Genomic DNA, 17295 nt, shown 5'->3' with positions numbered 1-17295 from the left:
GCAGGAGTCTCAGGGTGTCGAACACTTTTACTAGCAGTAAGTAAAAGGGTTACAGGGCACATTACTATGTTGCAGGGTGGCTTTTCTGAGCTCTCTTCCTTGATTTTGGGGTTAAGAAAGGCTCCTCATCTTTCACATGGTTTTAACTTTACTCTGATTTTTAAAAACAAAGCAGCATTCAAAGTGATCTGTATGCTTCAAATCACAAACAAATGCACAAGACACAATAGAGCCACAGCAGTTGCCCTAGTTGGTAAAGTGCTATTTAAAGAGGATTAAAGCTGACTGCAGTCCTCATTTTCCATCTGCCCCTCCTACATCACTTTCTTCTTCCCATCTCTCCACGTGATAAGGGAAAAGGATACACTATAAAAATCAACAAGTTAGGATGTTTCAGCTGCTTCTTTCCTGACAACTAAGAAGGAATAGAAATGCAAAAGCAAGTACACAAGTTATCAGCCTGTCCTTCCTGACAATTCACTGCAGCTCTCAAACAACACATATCCCCCCATCATCCCATGCGGGTAAGGAGACACCATATCCCTGCTGGCCCAGAGCCGAGCCTAGGAAGAAGCTTGATGACCTGGGTCAACCTGGGAGTACAGGCATCTGATGCAAAGGGACATCACAACATCTCATGGCTCTTGAAATAAACAGAAAAAAAATGCCAAAACGCCCCCACGCCCCAAGTTGCCACCTCTTTGATATGTTCTGTGTCTACTAACCTGCCTGTAAACACCATGCTTACAAAGCAGGTGGGCAATTCATCAGCCAGCTGCATCCTCCCATGTGCCACTATTCCCTTTTGTCCTGCAATGAGGAGAATTTGCCAGCTCTCTCACCTCTCTGACAAGCACACAGGACCCTCACGGCTCCATCCACAGAGCTCCTGCCTACCTGTTGGCCCTCAGTGTGACCTGCCTGGATTTAATGGCACTCGTGTGAACTGAGCACAAGGACTGTGACAAAGCCATGCTGCTGCATTGATGTCTGAAGATGTAAGAGTCAGGCAACCTCTTCTGACCCCACTGCCCACTCGTCCCTCTTAGAGGCCAAACCTGTGATGGCAATGCAATCCCTCCCCCTGAATGCCTTGCATCAGTCCAACTGCTCCTACCCTGGTAACAGCTCCTGTCCTTAAGCATCTGACTAGTTCATTTGGGATTACAGGTACAGCATATGTTTGCTGCATTCCTGTCTGTAAGCTCTTTTTGGAGCCTTGGCAGCATGAGGATGCAGCACACAGAGGTGGCAGGGGGCCGGAGAGAGGGGAAGGGTATTTGAGTGCCGACTAGGCTGTCCTCCTGAAAGAGGAATGACAACTCAGGATTCATCCACTGCAGCTGCTCCCTTTTAACTGCTTATTTTGAGTATTTACAGATAGAGGAGAAATCATTAAATTACCTGTTGGGATTTTCTTTTTCAGCAGGTTTTCTTCCAGAGAAGAGGCCAGCCTGACAGCACCTAGGCTGCCTCCAGCCCTCTGTCTATACCCAGCTGTCTGAGGCACTGCAAGTTTGTGTGTACACACACCTCACCCACTTCAGTACTGCCCTGCAGAAGGCTAAGGGAGGAGGTACATAAGTCAGAGGCTGATGAAGACACTGCTTAGTGCTGTATTGATTTTTCTGACCTGGCACTGACAGATCTAAACTGAAGCCTGAAGCTGTTAGACCATTGCTAAATCTCAGCCTGGTGTTGATGACTTGTTATACTGCTGACCTGAGCTGGACCCACAGCACAGGTAAGTCTGAGAGGCTTAATGCCTCCCCTCTAAGGACTTATCATCTGACACTTCCCTACTAGAAGGCAACCTGATGAATTAACCTGAAACCCGGGTCATGCAATAAATCTGCCCTTACTGGACATTTGCCTTCACCTCACATATTGGCTGCAAGAGAAGCATGGCTCGGCAAGCTTCATCTCACAGAATCAATCAGGTTGGAAAAGACCCCCAAGATCATCAAGTTCAACTGTTAATGTAGCACAAATCCAACACCAAACCATGTCCCCAGGTGCCACATCTACATGTCTCTTAAATATCTCCAGGGCTGATGACTCAACCACTTCCCTGGGCAGCCTGTTCCAGTGCTTCACAATCTTTTCAGTGACAAAACATTTCCTAATTTTCTATCCTGGCACAACTATTTCCCTGGCACAACTTGAGGCCATTTCCTCCTGCCACTTGTTACTTGGGAGATCAATCCCCACCTAGCTACGACCTCCTTTCTGGTAGTCGTAGAAAGCAACAAGATCTCTCCTGAGCCTCCTTTTCTCCAGCCTGCCCAGATCTCACTTTACTGCTTTCTTCCCTCAAGCAGATCAACACTCCTGCCCAGCTTGGTGTTGTCTGCAATCTGACTGAGGGAGCACTCAATGCCCTCGTCCAGATCACTGGTGAAGATTTTAGACAGACTGGCCCCAGTACTGAGCCCTGTGCAACACCACTGGTGACTGGCCACCAGCTGGATGCAACTCCATTCACCAGCATGCTTTAGGGTTGGCCATCCAGCAAGTTTTCTACCCAGAAAAGTGAAAACCCACCCCAAGGTACAAGGTACATTTGGCTTCTTGTCCTTCCCCTTGATTCCGACCCATCAACACCCAACCCTGCTGTCACCTGCTGTCACCATGATTAAGGTAGCTTAAATCTCTTTCCACAAGTCTCCTCTGCAAAGATCCTTTCCCCCTTTTGAGTCAGGTGTACTGTATCTATCACCAGCAGGCCTGGGGTTGTGTAAATTGATCCATGATCAAAATCCCAAAATTCTGCCAGTGACGGCAGGCTCGCAGACAGGTATTGATCTGCTGGCTTTTCCCATTTCTCCTCTCATTCCCTGCAACTGGAAGGATAGATGAGAACACCACTTGTGCTCCTGATCCCTTAACGAGTCATCCCAAGGCCCCAAAGTCTCTCTTCCAAAACTGCCCTTGGGTTTGTAACTTGATTGCTGCCAACCTGAAAAATCAATAATGGAAGAAAATCCAAGGGCCATGTCAGAGTAGGAAGCTTTCTCTTCACATCTTTAACCCAGGCCCCAGGAAGGCAGCAGACTTCCCTAAGAAGTGTGTCCAGTCTGCATATGGGGCCTTCTATGATTTTGCTCCCTCAGAAGGGAGTGTCCTATGAGAATGACCAAGTCTTTCACAGAGAAGCAGTTTTGATGCAGGGTGGAGGCTGATTTAGCCTCACTGACACCTCCAAGCCAGATGAACCATCAACCCTCATTATTGCTTGGCTCCACTTGAAGAACCCTGTAGCTATTGTGCAAGGGCAGCTGAAGCAGGCCTTAGCCAGGATGGATTCCCAAGAGAAAAAGCCATTTTCCTCATCTCAGGAAGAGGAGTTAAAAATGTGAGAGAGCTTGTTTTGCTCCTTCTCATCTGTCTGAGCTGCACATCCCCTTGTATGGCTGTCTACTCTTGTTTTTCAGGCTGTGCACACAGAATCACATTCTTGATCTCCAGGCTACATTTAACATCACTTTACAACCGTCCTCAAGAGGACAGCTGGGCAGCCGGCTCTGCCAAGCCCTGTGGTTTGGAGCAGATGAGAGCGAGTTTACTCTGCTAAGCAGTCCCACAGGTTTGTTCTGCCCTCAGCCCCGTGATGTTTGGGGGTTGGAAGGAAGACAGACTCCTGCTGGAGGAGCAGGGACATCAGCTCCTCCCCAACTTTTGAGCTATAAAAGTGTTAGCCCCAAGGATATCTTCTCTCCCATGAGAGGGCGGCAGCAACTCTCCAACAGGTTGAAATACAGATCCTTCAAGCTCCCACCCTTACCTTAGAACTGACAAGAACTCCCCCTGCTCTCTAATCACCAATAAGCATTGCCCATGGGGTTTTTCCACCTTCTCCCCCAGCTGTGGAGTCCTCTGTGAGCACAGGCATTTTGTGCAGGCAGTGATGGATGCTGCTTGTTGTGGATGAGAGGGTGACTGTGCATGAAGAGAACCCCAGCAAAGTTCAGTGGCTTGGAAGAGTTTTCCTCAAGGGGACAGAGTAGTACCAGCACAGGATTGTCCCTGTCAGACAGCTCATTTTCCCTACCCCTGTCCAAGAGAGTGAGAGAGCACTGTCTGCCTGCATTAAGGTGGTTGCACTGTTGGTAATTTGCAAACAGGCAGAGTTCACTTGGGGAAAAATGCAAAGCATGGCAGGGCAGGAGAGGAGACACTCTTTTAAAACACTTTTGTCTTTTGTTAAAGAAAGTTGTAAGACCTCTGTGGGAAAATCTATACCTAATTAAAAGTTTAGCAAGTCCAAGGAGATAGTCAAGGCTACAGAAATCAATTGGTGGGAGCCTGAGACTTATGCACTAGCCCTTAGTATGTTAATTCACAATGTTTCCCAGAGATGAACATGACCCAGAGCTGCACAGAGTGTCTAAGGCATTGCTTCTGGGAGGATCAGGTGAAAAGTTCTCAAGTTGTTGGTGATAGCAGCCATTGTTCTTTCAGGAAAAAAGACACAAAGAAGCTGTTCAGCTATTTTGGAATAGACAATTGCAAAAAAACCCCAAAAAATCTGCCTGAATCAGTCTTGCAATCATCAAGGCTGGTCAGCCTGAGTTTCCATGGTAAGCATTTCCACCAGGAGCTTAAAGCAAATTATGATGGTAGTCTTGATGGAGGGGTGCAGAGAAAGAGAGAGCAGGATGGGAGAGGCAGGCAGCCAGGGAAGCACTTCCCACACACACAGGGAAAGCTAAGACTGAAAGAGACACAGAGGTTTGGGCAGCTGTGCTCAGGGAAACATGACTGTGTATGTTCCTTGTCAACAAAGAAAGCTGCACCAAGGACAGACTCTCCTCCACTATCAATTATTTATTGAAAGAACCCCTGCACTCCTGAGCCTATTCAGGTCTGGAGGTGGCACTGGCTCTGGAAGGTTTTGGGGAATGCTGCATCTCCTGCAGCAAACACCACAAAGCAAACCCCAGCAGAAGGGCTGGGAATGTAACTCAGCTGAAGGGAGACAAAGCTGCCACTCCTAGAACCAGAGAGTCACTTAGGTTGGAAAAAACCTTTAAGATCATCAGGGTGAACTGTTAGCCCAGCACTGCCAAATTCACCACAACTACACATCTTTTAAATCTGCTCAGCACCTCCAGTTCCAAGGCCAGGCCACACACGATCACAAACATAGGTCAAGAAATACAGAAGAGTAGTTGGAGGGTCTTACTCTGGGCCCCTGTAGTCCCAGCATCCCACCTCCAAACCCCTCCAAGGCCAGGGCAAATATGCACACAAAGGATCAGCTTCCCCCATCCCACTAAAACAGTCCCAGCACAGCAATCCCATGGCCTGGTTAAGCACATGCACTACTAGCAAGAAAAAAAAAAGCAGCCCAATTTGCTTTGCTGCTTGAGCACCCACCCCTGAGCTATTGAGAAAATACTATAACTTGTGCAATAGAGCTTTCCAGTGCCAGCAATAGCAGGAGGCAGATGCAGCACAGGGGATGGAGATTGCCAGCCCACCCCTCCCACCCCCCGCAGCGCAGGCAGACACACAAACTTACCTTTCACTCCTTCCCTCACTAACTGTCTTATCACCATAGCAACTGTAATCCTAGGTCATGCAGCTAGGAAAAAAGAATAAATATAGCACAAATGAAGATATACACTATCGCCAAACACAGCCTCAGTGGTAGAATCTAATTTTCATTAGAGGCATAACAGTGGTTTTGCATAATTATACATATATTAATACCCAACATGCCCATCTTCAGTTGAAATTCATTAATTCAGTTCTAAATAAAAAGGATTGCTCATTGCAGGTTAATTTTTTTTTTTTTAAGCAGAAAATATTTCTAAAAGCTCAAATCATACTTTCACAGCTTTTTCTTAATCCTGAGATTAACAGAGAAAGGAAAACACAAAGATTAAGTCAGCTCTGAAGTAGAAACATGGCAAAAAACATAACAGGAAACATTGCTGCTTTTACAATGTGAGTAGTGAGAACAAGCAATAAAACAATTTGGCCAGATGCTGCACTGTACCTGGAATTGAGTCCCAAAGGAAAGCATCTCACAGCCTTTGGTGCTTGTGGTGAAAGCAATACAGCAGCATCGTACTGAGACGAACACACCGCTGCAAGCGACCGAACGCAGGTTTGGCTGGTACCAGAATTTACTACACAGCTTGAGGTCAGCATTGACAAGAGGAGGCTTATTTACTCTGATGACACAGATACAAGATAGCAGCACCAAGGGACAGCCCCAGCCAAGCACAGAAACCCTTCCTCTACACCCATCCTTCTTTAATTTCCTCCTCAGGTTCCTTCATTACCTGCTAAATGCAAACACTCTGAGGCTGGCACCTGACACCCTCTTTATTACTGTTTCCAGGTGGGCCTTGTCTGAGTGATGGGGAGTCCTTGGTGCTGGTCAGACCCCACCTTGCTGTGTGTGGGGCAGTGCCTGGGGGTGGTTATTGTCACTTCAGGTGGCAGGTACCTGCATATGTGGGTGCTCTGGGACTTCACAGTGAGCTCTTGTATTGCATGCATGCATGCATGTGGCTCTAAGGATGCTCCCAAAATCCTGACCTGGTGCATGCTGGACTAAATAATAAACTAAAATCAGCATCCTTAGGAACTGTCTCTTCTCTAACCTCATCAATATCCAGCCAGGGAGGCAAGGGAGAATCTATGACTTATGTTTGTCTCCACAGAGGCTTATTAAATTCCTCACTTACTGAAAAGGCAAGGAGAACTAGGACCAAGGGGAGAGGAGGGCTGGGCTTGAGGAAGGGGTTTGGAGGAAGGAAAAAAGGGGGAGGTGGCAGAGTAAATGGAAAGACAGAGAAAGAGATGGAGAGAGAGATCTGTCCTAAACAGCAACAGAAATCTCTCATGGCTGTCAGTCTCTAGCTCCTCTCTTCCTTGTGTTGTCATTAGTACACAGTTCAAAGCTCAGCCAGTGGGAAGGAGAAATCTCCCTTCTCGCCCAAGCTTCTGCAGGAGGGAGAGGGAACTCACTGCCTATCTGTCCAAGCCTGTGTCTGCCCTGGCCAGGGTCTTGCTTGTCCCTCTGCAGTAGGGAGCCCCCACTGACATGGACTTTTGGGATGTGCAGCAGGTTCAAATGTGGCCCCTTCACTCCACACTGTGAACATCTCCTGCCCCTGTCCTGGAGGTACCTGAGCCCTGGAAGCCCACATATCCATGATGAAAAGAGAAATAACAGCTTGCTTCACATGCTGCTGGTCAAGACCAGATTTTTTTCTTTTTTTTATGTAATGAACATACACCTCTGGCACACTTGTGCCTCCTGTGTCTGTCCTCCCCACTTGAGTGCTGGCCTAGACAGAAGAGGAGCATTTTGGACAGGTCAGATGGGGCCTGACACAGGGTCCTGCTGGGCATGAGCTGTGAGCTCAGTGGAGGAAAGAACCCACCTTCTCTCTGTGGAGCTGTGCTGTAGGTTTGTGTGGGCTGTTTGCCCAGGGTTGCCCACTGACTACAAAGGCTACCCAGCCTTCTGCCTGACCAGAGAGCAGTGGCAGTGCTAAAACCTCCAGAAAAGCAGGGGAAGTGTTCAAATGTCTGTGATTAAGTTTACTTGTGGGAGCAGGACAGGCAGTGAGATATGGCGGCTTACCCTGAGAAAAGATTCAAAATCTTCTCTGAACTGGTGAAGAGGACAAAACCAGCCACTTCTCTGATTTTTGTGTTGTCTGCAGTTACCACTTCTGGCTGCCAAAAATAGTTGGTAGGCCATGAAATGGGGAAACGAGACAGACAGGGACTTGCTCCATCCCTTGAATTATTTTAGGCCAGGTTGGACACAACTTTGAGCACTTACTGGTGTAAGTGGAAGGTGTCCCTACCCACGTAGGAACGAACTGGGATACATTCAAGGAGGAGCTGAAATATGAACTAGGAAGCTTGTAGAGACAAGCTTGTAGAGTTCCAGAAATATTGTTATCCCCCAGCTCCTGCAGTTTTGATACAAGTTTGGTCTCTCCCTAGATGTTCCTTTCCTGCATTGTCCCTGCATGTACAAATCCCTTGACATGGGAAACCAAGCCCCAGTGTCCCTCCCCACTCTACCTGTTAGGGGTTTTTACCCATGTCACCTGCTGTGACTCCCACAGTCCTCTGGCAGCAGGGAGAGGGATACCTCAGCTGGGGACCCTGGCAGGGTGGTCCCTTCCCTGCAAACACAGTCATTGAGCCACACTGAGGAAAAGCAAAGCAGTAAGGATTCAAGGGACACAGTGCCTGTTCCCCTTTGGAGGGACATTTAAGCCAGCTGGAGAGGCAGAGGGCATGTGTGAGCATATCCAGCAGGATGAGCTTCATGATTTAGGCATGCTTAAGTACTTACATCTAATACCTTTCCTGGCTCTCTCACAAATGGACTCTCCTGCCCAGCCATGCAGAGCAGTCTCAGATGCCATCTCACAGCAGGGACCTGTGTAATTCCATGCTTCTGCCTGCAGGCACACCTGGAAATCCTGCGTGTGCAGTGTAGCCCTCTCCCTCTGCCCTGCCTCCCCACTGGAGGGGACAGGCAAGCGATGCTCAGCCTGTCTCGCAGGGGCTGGGGATCTCTGTGCCATGCATGGCACCTTGAAGGGCGGTGTCACGGGGTATAAACGCGAGGCAGAGGGACAGGTGATTTGCTCGGGCTGGGGATCTCTGTGCCATGCATGGCACCTTGGAGGGCGGTGTCACGGGGTATAAACGCGAGGCAGGGGGACAGGTGATTTGCTCCAATGTTTCACTGAAGTCGAACAGCAATTCCTGAGCAGACAATGGAACCAGACCAGAGAAATGGAAGTTGTGGCAAACTGCACTTCCCGGTCCTGTGCTGAGCTGAAGCTGATGTATGCTCATACCAGGGCAGGGGCTCTCCTACCCCTCATGGACTCTCACATGTTCCCACAGCAACAGCAAGGCAATCACATTCCTCCTTCTCTCTCGTGCACACTGATTAAAATCATGCTCATCACAAGTGCCTCAGCACCCAGCACTTTAATTTCTGCAATGAAGGATATGAATGTAGGCGATTCTGAGGCCAGCAAAGCAGAAAATTAGCATTTAGCATGAAAGTGATACCACTGCATCATCACCAGTGCAAAGCAAACAACACAACCAGCCAGGCTGCCTCCTTCCCTTCCTACCTGCGTGCTTGGACTCATCCAGTGCTGCAACAGCCCCATTGCTTTCCACGCACCTGGGGCCTGTCCCTCTGAGGCTGCCACCAGGAGACAGGCAGGGGCTGCAAGGTGGCATCTGCTTGCTGACTCTGAGCTTTTGATGAAGCAGGTTTATACACTCCTGCCGAAATAATCCTCCCTCAGACGTCAAAAATGCCACATTAGCTGCTTCATTGATTCCTGTGGTATTTACAGAGCAGAAGAATGCAGAAGCAAGCAGGGGTGAGGCTGGAGGGAAGAAACCTTCACCCCTGGTGTGTCCTGTCCCTCAAGGTCAATCATACATATCAAGCCAGGAGTTAGATCTTCTTCTCCAGACCCTTAGCTCTCTCCATCATTACTGCAAATTCCCCTCAGGCCCTCTCACCTCTTTGTTACCTAGGCTGGTTGGGCACAAATAGACATTAAAATGCTGTGTCCATAGAAGCCTAAAAGAAAAGGCTGGCTTTTTACCAGTCAGGCTGGGATGGAGCCATCATCTGGTAGATAATAACTAATCTTGCAAATCTGTGAGCAGCACAGGGGTGACTGCCATGCTTTCCCACCCCAGCCAGGGCTCTGCACGCTTGGTGGCTTCTGCCGCAGAGAGAGCTGCCATTGCCCTGGCCTCCCCTGTGTAGGTGCCTGAACATCCTTGCCCAAAAGGGAGGGTATTTCAACATGTTTTGACATGGATCTGTGACCTCTTTGGGTTCCTGAGCAAACTGATGATGCTGAGATGCCACAGCTCGAGTTCTGAATAGCAGATGGTGTAGCAATTTACACTGCATGAGGAGGGTCCCTCTGGTCCCCAACAGTGCAAGACGGGGCTCATTGCCCTGGGGCAAGCAGAGACCTTTGCAACTCGTTACGGACAGCGTTGCCCAGACATTGCCTATCTCAGTGCTGTGGGCACTGCTGGTGAGCAGTGTTCCGAGTCAGCAGTTTGGGCTGTTTACTGGTTTAATATATCCTTGAAAAAAGAGACCAGTGGGAGATCTGTTTATAAGCCACAACCACCCTGAAACAAGTATATGCCTACGCCCACGCACAGACACAAAGCAGCAGTGACTATGGAAGCATACGAATAAATATTGAGCAGATACCAAGGGATTTTCAGAACAGTCTCTCTATTTCTTTTTTTATTCAATGCCACGTTGTTTGTTGTTGACTGCCTTTTTTTTTTTTTTACCTTCCTGATTTATTTCCTATGCCTGGGCTTACAATAACAGCAGAAACTAATCAGTGGCCAATGATGATTAAGTCTCTCACGTGTTATTAATTCTGCATTCAAGGTAAGGTAATTTCAAAAATCTGTGCCAAGAAATATAAATGTACAGGGAGGAAGGGGCAGTTGTATTTGTATACAGGGATTATACACACGAAAGCAGATCTTTTATCCACATCACCCTGTTTACACTGCACTCAGCTTTTCTACTTAGAAATATCTATTATTATCTAGAATATGTGTAGTACTTCTGTGCGTAGGTCATCTTGAAATGAACCCTTCATATGATTCAGATAAGGAGGTGAGAAAGGAAATGTGTAAGTGAGAAGGTAAATTAACTGTGTTGGTGAAGTTGTAATTGAAAGGAGAAATGGGGTCATCCACTTTCATTGTTATCCCAGTGATTATTAGATGCATCTAAGGATGACAGTGGTAGTTTTAGAGGAAAGTCCACGTGGTACTTCATCTCCGAAGCTGTGATAGCTCAAAAGCAAGTCTTATCCCAAGGACTTGCAGGGTAATAAAAACACTTGCCTGTGCATTACCACGTACCTTGAGTTCTTGCATGATGCTTCTCCTCCTTGTGTGTGGGTGGCTCTCTCCTAAAAAGGCACTTTTCAATTTAAAAGCAAGTCTTGGATTAAAGGTGTTTCACTAAAAAATAGTTTCTCTTCAGATTGCCATCCACAGAGCCCATGGTATCACTGATTATTTGTTTTGAAGCAGCATCTTAGCCCATGTGAGTGTTTCTGACTGAAGGAAGGGTGGCTGCCCTGCCTGTTTGTGCTGGGTGGTTGCTAGACCCCTTTTTGAAGATGCTCTGCCAGACTCTGTGAAGAAATAGTGCTATTCCCTTAGCAGCATAAGAAAGAGAGAACAGAAGGAAAGTTGTGACAGCAGAACTGTTAAAAATCCCACCTCACTGTGGTCAGCACAAGCAGGTAACTTAGAGTGCAAAAATTTCATTCAGGATGAGTCAGCTGCAGGAAAGAAAAGGGAAGAGGTGCAGAAAGAGCTGCTTCATTTCACATGGTGCACTATGTGCACCAACACTGCCCCAGCAACCAGAAGCAAAACAAAAAACCAACAAAACTCAGTTGCAGCATCTCTCAAAGTTCTCCAAAATAATACAGATTGTTAAAGCAGCATTAGACAGAAGGTTAAGGTGCTCTGGTCTCCGAAAATGTCCTTGGTAAAACAGCACCTGTCCCACTGCTATCATTCTGCTCTGTAGACCATGAGACAAAGGGAGAGGCGTATCTGTCAACTTTGGTGACTACTGACAAAACCACTAAGGAAAAAGATTTGTATTCCTCTGTGTCCACAGCACTGCACGGCAAAGGGGGAGCGTGAGCTGGAGCCTGCTGTGCTTTTCATGGCAACAGCCCAGCTGCTCATGGGAGCAACTGCATGAGGTACGGAGTCCTCCCTGCTTTTACTGATGTCATGGGCATGAAAGATGCTCAGCAGTGCTGCTGACATGTGAAGCGAGGCCGAGAACAAACCCCGCTGTACGGCTCATCTTTGCAATCCCATCGCTGGCATAAGGGGAAGGGCAGATTGTTATTGCTTATTGCTGCAGCTGATGTTGGAGCAAAAGCAGAGGCACGCTGCAAACCAGCATCTGGGATGCTGGTTTTGGTAGGGGGGAGAGCTCCTTCCTTGTAAACTGAGCACATCTGCTCTAGAAGTGGCCAGGAGGCATAAATATTGAATAGCAGATTGCCAGCTCCAGCTCCTGCATGACAGGATCTTAGTAAATGCAAACAGGGGCTTGGAAGTGTGCAGAAGAAGGAAAAAGTGCTAGAGAAGAAATAAATATATCTCTAAATGAGATGGAAGAAATGAGTGATAACTCAAAGACATGGAGATAGTGAGTTCCTACTGGAAACCAGTCCCCAGCAAGAAACAAAAAAAACATGGAGAAAAAAAGAAGCAAGGCAGATCTCATAAAGTATTCGTGAAGACCAGGGAAGGGGACACTTGGAAAGTCAGGTCACATCCAAATAAACTCAACTGGGTGGCAGACATCCAGGCGCCTGACTTTGCAAGGTACCAAGCTCTTCCTACAAAGTGCACTGTGTGTTTTGTACCCTAGCTAATTAAAAAATCCACACGGTTTAATTTTTCCCTTCTCTGTGGAATTCTTGTGATGAACCCAAGTGAACCAAAGCCACTTACCTCCATATCTTCCATAATAAATGTTGAGTTTTTAGTTACATTGGCTAAAATTAAATCTCTGCTCCTGAGCGGGTGTTAGGACGACTCTTTCTCTCATTGTGTGGTGGGTGTGCAGGGCATATTTCCTGCAGGCACCTCACTGCCTGGGGACCCATCTTCAGCGTCCCGTGGAGTGGACAACTGGCCTGGGGTCTTGAGGATTCAGTCACCAGAGGCCAACCAGGACACAATAACCTCTGTAATGCCCTTTGGGAGCATTTTGAATGTGAAAGCCATTTTGGTGGGAAAAGTAGAAAATTCCTTGAAACACTCCAAAGTTTTCTGCTTTATGTTTCTTCTATTTGAAAAATTATTTTCCTGCTTAATCATGTTTTCAGTTCCTCCCCTCCCACCCAGTCCTGCTCAGCTCATAAGAATTTCACAGAGGGCTGGTGGTGTACAGTCCTTTACACAGGCCTCACAAAAACCTCCAAAACAAAACAAAAAACTCCCCAAAAGCCCAAATGAACCACCCTGACAACTTGCCTTGAAAGAAAACTGTAGTCACATTGGCAATTGATTCCTACATACCTAATTTCATAACAAACTTTTGGTAATAGGAAGGAAGACAGACAAAGATGTAGAAGCCATGAAATGTACGCCTAGTGGTATGCATCACTTATCTGGCTGTGCTGAGTCAGAGTCTCTGGGTTCAGAAAAAATACTAAATACAGGGGTGTTTTCCATGGGCAGATTGGAGCAGTTGAGGATTCCATGTTCAAGAGAAGGTGAGAAGCACGAGGGATGGGCTGTGCTCTGCAGCTGCGATGAACAACATCAATAGGCCCAGAGATCATAGTGAGAGAGGAAAATTTATAGGGAGGCTCTAGAAAAAGAAGATGATTCAGAAAAGTGCTTAAAAGAGGTAGAGGAACCACGTGGTGAGCCAAGATGAAAAGAGTTAAATACGCCTCGCTTGGCGGAGCAGCAGCGAGAGCAGGACACGGCAGCGAGGTGTGAGCTCGGGGAGGGGCTCGGCGTGGAGCAGGGAGAGGGACTGCTTTCAGTGGCAGACGTGGGGGAGAGCTGGGCACAAGGGTAGTGTGACAGCAGGACAAAACAGAGCAGTATCGGGCTATCAACAGCAAAGAGCACCCTGGCAGGAGCTGCCTGCGGTGCAGTCCCCTGTGGGAAGTGGGGAGTACGGGAGGCTGAACAGATGTCTGGGCAAATCCTAAGCTGCCCTCAGGTGTTGTCTGGGAGGTGGGTGGGTGATGACAGAGGTTTTTTCCATGCGCCAACAGCCAGGCATAGCTGGGAAAGGCAGCTCTTGCCAGGAGAAACTGCACAACCTGAAGCACTGCAGAAATCCCCAGCAAAAACACAAAGTGTTTGCTGGGGTTTAGTGTTCTGCTTCCTCTTTGGGAAGGATAGATGTTTCCTGCTTCTTCTTGAAACAGTTAGTAAATAATTAAAAGAGAGAGACAAAATATTCTTTAAAGATAACCTAGTCTTCTGTCTCCATGGCAACCTCCTTCCTAAGCCAGCAGCCTTTTGCTCCAGTCATACAGCAGAGGGTGAAAGCCCTTTTGCAGGGAGGTGGGAGAGGTGGCGTGACCCTGCTGGTGGTGAAGGGGAGACATCCTGGAGAGCAGAAGGACTGCCATGAACCCCAAACCACAGGGGAAACAAAGATGTCACTTCCAGGGATAACTGGGAATAAGCCTAGAGATCATCCATCCTAGGGGCAGTTGTCACCCCCTGAAGTCATCACCACCATCTTTTTACCCTCCTTCCCCCTCAGCAATCCCAAGTGCAGGCCATGCTTCTCTCATGAACAAATATTGGGGTAATTTCTAGCACTCCACCAATCGCTGACCTTTCTCCCATTCCTCAGTGGAAACATTTCACAGCCCATACAACTGCCAGGACAGCTTGGAGTCCCACCTCCATGTTCTCTGATGGCAAACTTCCAAGTGCATTGAAGTGTCTGGGGTTTGGATGGGTTTCAGCTGTTTGGGTTTTTTGGTAAGCCCTGTCTCTGGCTTCAAAGCAGCTCTGGTTTTGGGTCTAAGCCTTGTGCAACCCAAGTTCATTGTTCAGCCATTTAGGGACTGACTTCCTTCTCTGAGGACGTGAAACCATATGTCGTGTCCCTCCTCTCTGCCCACGCGACAGCAAGCAGGGGCAACTCACCCAAAGAACCACCAGTGCAAAAAAAGCATTTAAAGACCCTTATTATTGCTTTAATAAATCTGTATTTGCATCCTTTCTGCAAGGACGAGGACCCAGGCTCTCCTGTCCTCTCCTCGCAGGTCTGACCTCCTTGCAGTCAGCATGCACACTTGCAACAGAGCAAATGAATGAAGTCCACACAGTAATTATCCTTTTCCTGGCTGCTGGTCCCAAGTGATGTGCTCGCTGTTTACAACCCTGGTTCGTAAGATGCAGCAGCTGCTTTAAAGTCAGTCAGGTCACAATAAAATCAGAACATCTTTTGTGCTGCCCTCTTCACAATGCTTCGTATGCCAGCTGGGAGACCTCTGTGAGGGCAGCAGAGGCCCTCTTGGTCTGATGGGGACAGGGAGCCCTGCTCCTTTTCCCCAGTGCTCTAAACATTCCTGTCTCCATTGGGCTGCTATCATCTCCCCCCTGCCCTTCCCAGTCTGTCTTCTCTGACACACCTGAGTGGAACATCCCTGGGGTGGTACATGACATACAAAATTCTTTGTTTCCCTTGGGTGGCTGGTTTTCCTACCCACTTGTAAATCTGAGAAGGGTACAAAACCTTGGAGTTGCTGCAGGAGGAGAAGAAGGCTGGCCCTGACAGGAAGGAGACTCGTGCAGTTGTACCACTGGAAAAGCAAGGAGGGATGCAGCCTCTGGAAGCCTTGCTGCAACCATGCTGGGAGAGGGCCGTGTTTGCCAGACAGAATCCTGGATCTTGAGGCAGGTCGTGGTTTGAGGGGTCGTTCTGCCTTCCCCCTCCACACCGCAGTCCTCCCCACTCCCACTGCCCTGCAAGGCAGAGACAAGGAAAGCTGCAGTTCTCCTTGTCCCTCTCACCCATCTCTCCAGCTGGTGAGCCAGTTGGCTTGGACACAGCACACATCAGCATCCTTACAACGGCATGCACACACAAACACACACACACATGCTCCAGTATTTGCTGCTCTCCACGTCCATGGTTGGCACTGAGCAGGACTATGGTCCCAGGTACACTGATGCAAACCAGGAAAATGCCGGAGGATGATGCTAGAGAGGAGACAGAGCCCCCACTGAGCTGAGGATGTCCTTGTAGGGTCTTCCTACTGGAACTTGGAACAGGGCTAGCTCTCAGCCAAGGGAGTGACTGCGTTTTGTGTTGTTGAAGCCCCCTTTGCTTCTATGTATTTTTAATATTCTAGTTTTTGTATTCTTTTAATATATATAGCTATAGATACAAAAATAACAGATAGGTTTCTCTAGGGATAATTTTTGCACCTTTGGGCTTCTAAAATAAAATATCACAATTACCGCAAATAAAAGGGGGAAAAGTTCCATTTCCTCTCCCCTTTTTACCTCCCTCTTCCCTTTGACCTTGCCTCTCCCACTCCAAATATCCCCAGGAGCCTTGTAATTTTTTTCCTTTGTAGTTGCCTTTCTTTGGAAAATGAAAAAACCAAACCCAACAAAACAACAACAAAGATAAGCCATGTAGCCTCCATCCCTCCTTCCATGAGCGGTGCCTGCTGTGTTCATACATTCCCTTCAAAGCAAGGCTTTTCACCTCAAAACATTTCCCTGTGCTCCATGGCTATTTGCTTTTCTCTGTAGCTGGGGCCAGATTTTCACCTGCTGTAAATCAGCATGAATCCACCTCAAGCCAGAGCTGTGCTGCTTTACACCAACAGCACGTTTTGCCAATTTACACTCACCCTGAAGATCTGGCCCACAATTTTTAACCTTGGAAATGGAAGCATGGACAATAAGGAAATTCCCAGAAACACACAAGGCAAGCCACAGATGCTCTTCCCGTGCTGGTCACCCTGCTTCCCTTCCCTTCCCTTCACCCCACGCTCATGGTTTGGTGTAGCAGCTCCTCCAGGCCCTCCATTCTCTTGTTCCTCCTTAGCACTTTCTGAAATTCATAATCTCTCAGTAAAAAAAATAAATAAATCGATCTCTCTATATATGTATATGTATATAACTAAACAGCTGCCACGTGGCAGTCACCTGGCTGGAGGGTCCTGTCCCTACCAGCCCCATGGCCTTTTCTTGTCACTATAGTCTCTGGGGTGATGGTCCAGCTCTTGCCCTCAGGCAGGACTGTTCCCGTATTGCTTGCACTCTCCCACACCTCTGAGGTACGGTACCAGAATATTTATTATATATATATATGTATATATATATATATTTACGTATATATATATATATTTATAAATTTTTGTTTGCCTGTTTCTTTTTCTTGAAAATCCTTTGGAAGTGCTGCCAGGGAGAAGCTAGTGAAACATGCTCCCCATGCCAGCAGCCGAATGCTCTCTCCCTGCACCTCAGGGACCCTCATCTGTTCCTCTTGCTGACTCCGTCGCCCAGCTCCAGCTCGGAAGGGTGCGGGGAGCTGCGGTCCCCTGTCCCCAGTCTGCCGGGGCCATCTGGCTCCTCTCCTTGCCTGGGCGAGGGGGTGTCCTTGCAGAAGTCCGTCACCCAGGAGGGCATCGAGAGGAAGCCCCGAGGGTCAACGGTGTAGAAGGGCTTGGCGTGGTGGGCGGCGGGGCG

The 17295-nt window shown here is 48.0% G+C and overlaps 1 protein-coding gene across 2 annotated transcripts in view; it reads right to left on the bottom strand.

Annotated features, from left to right (window-relative positions):
* GRAP2 (GRB2-related adaptor protein 2) overlaps positions 1–9386 on the bottom strand; it is a 106628-nt gene extending 97242 nt beyond the window's left edge. The window contains exons 1-2 of one of the 2 annotated variants that reach the window (XM_017737993.1): positions 9135–9386; positions 5525–5587 (exon numbers count right to left, since the gene is read on the bottom strand). The gene's annotated coding sequence lies outside the window, so the exon portion shown is untranslated. Of the gene's footprint in view, positions 1–5524; positions 5588–6004; positions 6329–9134 lie in introns of those variants that run through there. The other variant, XM_017737992.1, reaches the window with a different exon arrangement.
* Positions 9387–17295: the final 7909 nt, after the last annotated feature.

The sequence above is a fragment of the Corvus brachyrhynchos genome, unplaced genomic scaffold, assembly GCF_000691975.1.
Source record: "Corvus brachyrhynchos isolate BGI_N302 unplaced genomic scaffold, ASM69197v1 scaffold56, whole genome shotgun sequence".
Taxonomy (NCBI): Eukaryota; Metazoa; Chordata; class Aves; order Passeriformes; family Corvidae; genus Corvus; species Corvus brachyrhynchos.
The sequence above is the reverse complement of the archived record's forward strand: the minus strand, read 5'-3'. Positions and strand labels throughout refer to the sequence as shown.